Below are 8,760 nucleotides of genomic sequence, written 5' to 3'. Positions count from 1 at the left end.
GCAAAGCTGGGGGAAAAGCAGGTTGGCGGACAAGCCATTGGTAACTACAGCATCGATTCTAGGAAGATTAGAGGAGAGATGTAGGTAGAATTCTCAGAAAGGAATAAGCTGCGAATAATGAAAACCTTATTCAAGAAGTGTATAGCAACAGAATGTAGACCCGGAAAAACCCAAATGGTGAAACAAAGAATGAAATAGATTTCATACTTTCTGCCGATCCCAGCATAGTGCAGGGTGGAGAAGTGTTAGGTAGGGTAAAGTTCAGTGATCATAGGTTAGTGAGGTCTAGGATTCACCTCAATATGAAGAGAGAAAGGGTGGAATTGGTCAAGAAGAAACAGGCCAACCTAGACGCAGTAAGGGTAAAAGCAGACCAATTCAGGCTGGTACTTGCAAACAAATATGCAGGCTTATAACAGAGAGATGATGAAGATGAAATAGAAGTAATGAATGAAACCGTAACTAGGTTGGCTTCAGAGGGAGCAATTGAAGTTGGAGGTAAGGAACCAAGGTAACCAGTAGGCAAGCTCTCCCAAGTAACAAAAGATCTAATAAGGAAACGACAAAGAATGAAAGTGTCTAACTCAATAGATAAGATCGAATTCGCGGAATTGTCAAAACTGACCAACAAGGAGAAAATAAGGGATATTCGATATTATAAAGTGAGAAAGACTGAGGAAGCCGCAAAAGATGGACGCAGCATGAAATAAGTGAGAAGAAAACTTGGCATATGACAACCCAAGATGTACGCACTGAAAGGTGAACAGGGTAATATCATCAGCAATTTCGAAGATATAGTAAAAGCAGCGGAAGCATTCTGTGCTTACCTGTACAGTACTCAGAGCATTCACGATACCTTCATTCGAAGTAGCACTGAACAGGTACTGAACTAGCCATGAAGTTAGAAGGGTCTTGCAAGACATGAAACGGGTAAAAGCGGCAGGAGAAGATAGAATAACAGTCGTCTTAATCAAGGATAGAGGAGACATCATGCTTGAAAAGCTTGACGCCCTTTATAGAAATGTCTCACTACTTCAAAGGTCCCAGAGAACTGGAAGAATGCCAACATTCTATTAATCCACAAAAAGGGAGACGTTAAAGAATTGAAAAATTATAGGCCCATTAGCTTACTTCCTGTATTGTATAAAATATACACCAAGATAATCTCCAATAGAATAAGGGCAACACTGGACTTCAGTCAACCAAGGGAACAGGCTGATTACAGGAAGGGATGCATTCATTGTAAAAAATGAAAGAGAGAGAACACCTTATTGGGTGAAAACAGACACTGGGAAATTTTTCGGTGTCTGTTTTCACCCAATAAGTTTTTTTTTTTCGGTGAATGTATTTTTCCAGATAAATTGTGATCGGACTTTTACGGGTGGATGATTTTTCTTGCCAAGATTATTCGTGTTGTTGTTGTTGTTGTTGTTGCTGTTGTCGTCGTCGTCGTCGTCATCGCCGCCGTTGTTAAGCACGCTGAATTTTGGAAAAATAAGAACCAAGAACCCTAAGCCACGTATAGTTATAACAAATTCTCTGGAAAAGGCTCTTATATAACTAAGCATGTTCCCATGGTGTCCCTCACGCACATGCAAAGGATGTCCGCAGGTTACGGGAAATGCGGCCAAACGATCGTTCGATGGGTGAATTCAGCGCATTTCATATACGGAGTGCCCTTTTTTAAGCCATATATAATCTTTTGCTAATTAAAGCATCACGTGGTAGACAGCATAATTGTAGTCCTTCAATTGGATTACTCGAAGCGGACGACATTACTCGTACAAGAAATAAAAAAAATTATGAAAATTTACTAATTACTGATTTGATTAATCACTTTACGACAACGTTGCAACGTACGATTTGTAGCCGGTGAGATTGCAAGGCATATCCATTTAGAACTAATTCTCTGGATCGCACGGGTTTCGACACATGCGCCATGAAACTGGCGGTAAAAATTCCCTATTGTTCCACTTATTATTATTTTTTTATTTTGTACCAAACGAACGTTTCATACACTAAACCATAAGGGTATTTGAAACACCCATGTATTTCGTCACACAGATTGGGAAGGAATATCTCGAAACTGGTTACATCCTAAAAAACTCGTTCTAAGTGGACACACGTACCTCGCTAATTACTGGCTGCAATCCGTATGTTGGAATATCTGCTATAAAGTAATGAAATAAAGTTGATCAGTAAAATCTTGTTTAGTCGATTATGCATTTCGATTGATCATGCACGTAATGTCCGCCTATTTTGCGCAATCCTGCTCAATGAATAGAATTATACGATGTGACAGGCGATTAAAAAAAGATCTGTATGGTTCAAAAAAAAAAAATCCACACATACCTTTGCAATGGGTGTTCAAACAATAGCCATAGGATGTCACTGGGGCCACTGGCAGGTGACAGCTGTCCTCATAGGCGCAACGGAGCGTTAGAGCCCTGAAGAAACTTTACAAAAGTGTCAAGGCTGCACCGTACCCGGCGCGCTAGCCCTGTGGCTCCGTGGAGCTGTTGAGTTCGAGGTAGCGGGTACGATTGCCGGCCCTGGCGGCCGGCAATCGTACCCGCTATCTCGAAATGCAAAAAAAAAAACTCGCTTGCGTTCATTGAGGGGCATACCAAAGAACCCCGGGTGGTCCAAGTTAATCAGGAGTCCCCTACTACGGCATGCCTCATAATCACATCGTGGTCTTGGCACCACATAAAACCACATAATTTAATAGAAAGCTGCGCGATGAAGCAGCGCACGTGGTTAGCGAGTCCGGGTGAAAACTGCGCATTGCCGCTGGGGCACGAGTTGCAATCACCCTGGCGTTAGTGGTAGGTGAAGTATTAATTTTTTTCTTCGCGCTAATGGCTACTATCGACGAGGGCGAAATGCTTAGGAGAAGGGGGCGGGGAGGGGGGGGCAGTACGTGGCCAGACGAATGCTAGACGATGACGACAATGTCGTCAGTTTAACATTTCAGGGACTGACACCACGAACTATATTTCGAGCTCAGAACTGCTGTCGCTGTAAAGGATAGAAAGGGGAAGGACAAACCTTTCCGTGCGCACCGTCGCATGCTAATTTCCCACGCCCCGTTGAAGGGCGCTTTGCCGCAGCACTCAAGTGTTCCCGCGCGGAGCCCACATCTGACCGGCCTGGACCCCTTCGCACCGGCGCGGAAAAACGTGCGTCTTTTAACTGCTGGGTGAAAACAATGAGTAGCGTGGGACCTCCACACATCACTTTGCTTGTATGTCAGCTGTTACGATGGCCCGTTCCAGCTGCTATTAGTAGATTCGGGATTTGCCGTTTAAGTCGAGTTGATTGTAAGTTTCCAGTTGCTTTCCGTGTGCGTGCGTGCGTGCGTGTGTGTGTGTGTGTGTGTGTGTGTGTGTGCGCGCGTGTGCGCGTGTGCGTGCGTGCGTGTGTGTGTGTGTGTGTGTGTGTGTGTGTGTGTGTGTGTGTGTGTGTGTGTGTGTGTGTGTGTGTGTGTGTGTGTGTGTGTGTGTGTGTGTGTTTTACGACCTCGCTGGTTTTAGGTTTTCATTTTACGTTTTACGTTTTCACGTTTTACCATTACATTCTCGCCTTCATAAGCATTTTTTTTCTCTTTTGGTCAAATGCTCACTTCAGCCGAATAGGTATATTCGTTTAGATATAGGCTACAGTCATTGACAAAGAGAGCAACAACCTCACCTCAAATCTAAGAGCATTGTTTAAGGAAAGTGTGTAGAGTCCCACTAACGTCTCTAGATAAACACCTTGTTGAAGCCAGCGCCACCACTCATGGTCTTGGCGCCACATGTGGAACTAAACATTCCCAGAGTTAGTTCTAACAGGGAAACATAAATGCCCCAGAAAGTATATGGGAAAGCGGTGCAGCGGTAGCTCAATGCGTAAGAGCATCGCACGCATAATGCGTAGACGTGGGTTCGTGTCCGACCTGCGGCCAGTTGTTTTTTCATCCACTTTCATTTCCATTTATTTGTCCTTTATTTATTTACATTAGAAACTGCAGATACCTTCCTCTATGCTGTCCTTGGAGTCATTGTTCTTTTGTTTCTTATGATATGGCTAATAAACATCGGGCCTCTTGGTTTGTTTCTTCTCGTTCATATATATATATATATATATATATATATATATATATATATATATATATATATATATATTGGCTATAATAGACCCAGCATAACCACAAAGTTGTGCTCCTCATCTTTCCATATATCGTTTGGCTGCGCAGATTGTTTTGCTATGGTGTTTTGACGTCAGTGCGCGGAAAATTAGTACTAATATGGGAAACTTAGTAGCGCTTTTTTTTCCCGCTTGGATTGCTACGCGGCACAACGTTAGTACAAAACTAAATATAAGCATCCAGGCCCGTTTTCTAGAGATACTGCAGTAGTGACTTATGTGTTGTCAATAATTCATGGCTCATTGTCTCCAGTTTGATCGCTGTTCAATTGCACACGTTTAAGCGCACTCTCCCGAATTGTCTTTACCCCAGTGCACGTCCAAAGTATAATGATGGGCATGCGCTACGGACGCAGGAGCGGAGCACTTCGGAACACTGGACAATGTCTTCGTATACGGTTGACCCCAAGCACAAGTGCTGGCTTGTGTAAGGGCCGCTCCGGCCCGAAGACTACGGATGGAGACCTCCTCCTCTCAAGAAAGATTGTGGGGAAGGGAGAAGATACGCGGGGGGATGAGGGTAGGCGTGTCACGCCGGAAGATGGATTTTCGGGCAATGAAAACAGAGTGGGGGTCAGAGGGAAGGGAAGAAGGAGGAGTTAAGGGTGTCCAAAAAGAGTGAGCAACGTGGTCCACAAGGTCACTGATGTGGTCATGACCATGTGCCTGCACCCAGTGGACAGTAATGTTCACACGTGTGGAAGTGTCGATTTCGTGTATCAGCTCACATGTACGCAACGTTTTCGTTACTTGGTTCAGATGCTTAACTGCGGCGAGGCTGTCAGTACGGATTTGGGCTTCGTTGATGTGAGGCAAGTTGACGAGGGTTTCTATCGCGCCTTGTATAGCCTGCAGTTCATATAGTAAGGGGTCTAAAAAGTCCGTTGCATAGCTGCGAGTGGCTTGGATCTCAGGGTGTGTAGGACTTGAGGAGGCTACTTGCGCTCCTTTTGAGTTAAGCGCCGCGTCCGTGTATGTCACACAGCGTGCCGTAGGTACGGCTGTTTCGGTTGTTGCAATGGGTTGAACCCAGCGATGGGGCTTTGTCCTTTTGTTATCGGTTCCACTGTGGAAGATTGTCCAAGTTCGTGGTCATGGCACAATCTCCATAGAAATAGGAGTGGAGCACCACGACAGTCGGTATGTGGCACCTTTTATGCTTTGTTGCTTGCTGCCGCTGCTCAACGAGCTCAGACATGATGTTGTCCTCACAAGGCGACCGCAAGATTCGCTACGATGCGTATATCCCCGTCAGCTTTACTACCTGTGACTATGTTTTGTTGCGGACACATGTTCGCAAAAAGGGATAGTATTGCAAGTTTCTCGCCACTTACACTGGACCATTCGTTACACTCAGTTCGCTTGAGGGATGTGAACTTTGTCGTCGCCAAAGTGACGGCAAGTAATTGGCGTTCGCGTGCGATGCAAGTTGTTCACGTGGCCAGACTCAATCAGTATCATCACAGGTCCCTTTAACTCGCTCAGCGAGCCTCGTCTGCCCCCAGGGAAAATGTATAGCAGCAGTGCACGACTGGGGCCGAGAAAGAGGAAGTAGGGTGTGCGCGCGTTGGCTCGGCTGTACTCTGCGCCAGCTGGGCCTTGCCTATGGCTCACTCCTGGACCTCGTTTCACCCTGTATATAAACATCTTTCGTAATATATATAAGATTTGCAGATTATAATTTCATTAAACGAGGCTGAAAATGCCGAGATATCTTTGTCGTTGAAAGAGCTGGTTAACGATCCCACGTAATGAAACATTACAATACAGTGTTGCAAGAATTCGTTGAAGCATGTCGCTAAAGGGAGACAAAAACTCGCTAAAATTCCCACTAGAACTGTCAAGTGAATTTCATATAACGTAGGTGCTTTAAAATTCTGTAATAGAAGCGAACGCGAAATAAATCGGGCATTTACCTAAACGTTTCACGTTTGCCTAGTCTCTGTACAAGAGAGTGATAAACAATGAATTACCAGCAGAGTGCAGATGGCTTCTGCTTTTATTTATTTATTTATTTATTTATTTATTTATTTATTTATTTATTTATTTATTTATTTATTTATTTATTCACATCGTGAACACGATTTCACACTGCTAGTTTCGAAATAATATGAGGATAGCAATAGGGGCTTGTTGGTACGGCATATCTTATTTTGTTATAGCGCAAGCTTGACAAGGCCAAAGAAGGCGCTTTGTGTGTCAGATGTGCCTTCTTTTGTCCTTGTCAAGCTTGCGCTATAACAAAATAAGATATGTCGAAATAATAACGTCAACGCTTGGTTGAAGAACTTCATCATAGGTTAGACTGTTACACTCGTTAACAAACCTGGAAAAGATGGAGTACTTAAAGCAATTACGCAGCTGCAAAAGAGAGTTGCTGGTAAATTACGCCTTTGTCTGCTGAATATCCGGATGACAAATTCATTACTTTTTATGCGTCAGTGTTGTAGTGCACATTAATTAAAAAAAGAAGATTAAGACGGGAACAGCAATTTCTCTGGGACAAGGTACGTAAGTTAGCCTCGGCCAACAGAGCTATTGATCCAAGAGCATCCAGAACTGTTATATGTACTTTTTGTATTTACTCGATTTTGTCAATATCAATTTTGGTAAAATGGTAGCAAATAATAGAAACATAATGTATTAGTTGTAAGACAACATCTTTATAGGCGAGCAAATGAAAAACATGGGTTGATAATTTCAAAGCTATTTGCTGAAAAAACAGTTTGCGGTTTGGTTTAGCTGTAACGTGTTCAATGTGCTTCGAACAATGAAGGGTGTTATTGGCACAATGTCCTAAATATTTAAAAGGAATTGTTTCAGGAAGAAGCAGATTATTTGCCCAATAGCTTAACTTTACAAGTTTACATTTCAGAGTTAGAGTCATATAAACAGTATTTATGAAACTGATTTCCATTTGCCAGAATTGACACCATTCAATAATCTTCTGGAAGTCTTGATGCAGCTTACAGAGAAGAATTTTTCGTCTCCGCGTAAATAGCACAATCATCAGGTTAGAGATAAATTTTCACTGAATTATCTATAACTGTGTCATTAATGAATATAAGAAATAAAAACGGCCCAAGAACGGATCTCTGTGGGTACCGCAGTTTACTGAAATACGTTCTGGAGAGTTGTTTCTGTAAACGACATATTGCTGCCTGTGTCAACAAGATTGTCAATTGTGTATTTCTGAGGACTTAATTTACAACGTAACTCTTTGTGGTAAACATGGTAAGATGCTTTGCGGAAAGCTATAAAAATTGCTTCAGTTTGGTTACTATTATTATTATATATATATTATATATATTATTATATACTGCGATTGCAATTAGCTGAGTGGAATGTAGAATAACCTTTCTTAAACCCTTGTTGCTACCTCACTGACATATTTAGATGACGGATGATGACAGCCTGAATTCTGCGTTTTCTTTCATACTGTAAAACTGCCAATACAGCACGATTCAAAAGAACACAAATAATCAAGGGCCAGATTCACAAAGCTTATCGTTCGTAAGAGCTGTTTTTCATTGGCTGATCGCCTTCGCTAATAATATGTCCTGCATGACTATTGGCTGGCACGAACGCTTTTAGGCTAAGAACGTCTTGTGAATATGGGCCGAAGTTTTCCTAACATGAAAAGCACTTAATCTACGTATCCATCAATGTTCTAGTTATTTATGTTCGTGATAGAATTAAATTCTTCACCGCATGTTGTTAACAGGGCGATAACAATTACCCGAGCTGTATTCCGGTCAAATACTACGCTTCCGCTCTTGATTTCTATGAAAGCCCCACGAAGTACTAATTGGTCTGAAAGACGATTTTCGATGCGATTTGTTCAGATTTCCCGTGAACGAGCTCTCATACCTACGCCTTTCTACAACGTCGATCTGTCTCACAACTGCTGTGTTCTAAATCTGAATACAAATTTTATTCCCATAGGTTCGAATAAATTTAATGGTATGCTTTCGAACGTTCAGCAAGCATACAGTAAGTGACCTCGCAAGACTCGCGGATTGCTCTAACACATCAAAATCAGTTTTGTAACGAAAAAAGAAAGGACATCAGTTCTATGAACAGTATATGTCAAGTCTGTGATTGAACACTTTGGTGTGATGCAGAAATAGAGTGTGAGGAAAACTGTGAAGGTAAACATTGCTTCATCATGGCTATGAAGCCTACGCGTCATGCACCTACTTTCGTCAGCTTACAAATAAGTTTAGAATAACGAACTGCGTTCTAGAAGGCGCATTTTTGAAGCAACCTGCCTAACTTGGAATTTAGTAAAATGTCGCCAAAAAAGTCACCGGTCGCTAAGTAGAGAACTTTGGCGCAAAACAGAAAGCAAAGTCGTAAATCTAGCGACAAGATCGCTAAAATGGCAACACACCATAAAACTACAAAAAAACAAGGATGATTTCCCGTTTTCAAAAATGGGTAGATTCGATGACCCCAACAAATATGGCATGATGCAAGTGGAGGAAGGTGAAACGTGTATTTGAAAGCCCGGCTACAGCTTCTTGTGCAATTCAGACGTACAAGGCGCATCCCGCGGGCGACTCGCAC

The sequence above is a fragment of the Dermacentor albipictus genome, chromosome 4, assembly GCF_038994185.2.
Source record: "Dermacentor albipictus isolate Rhodes 1998 colony chromosome 4, USDA_Dalb.pri_finalv2, whole genome shotgun sequence".
Classification (NCBI taxonomy): Eukaryota; Metazoa; Arthropoda; class Arachnida; order Ixodida; family Ixodidae; genus Dermacentor; species Dermacentor albipictus.
Note: the sequence above shows the minus strand (reverse complement) of the source record.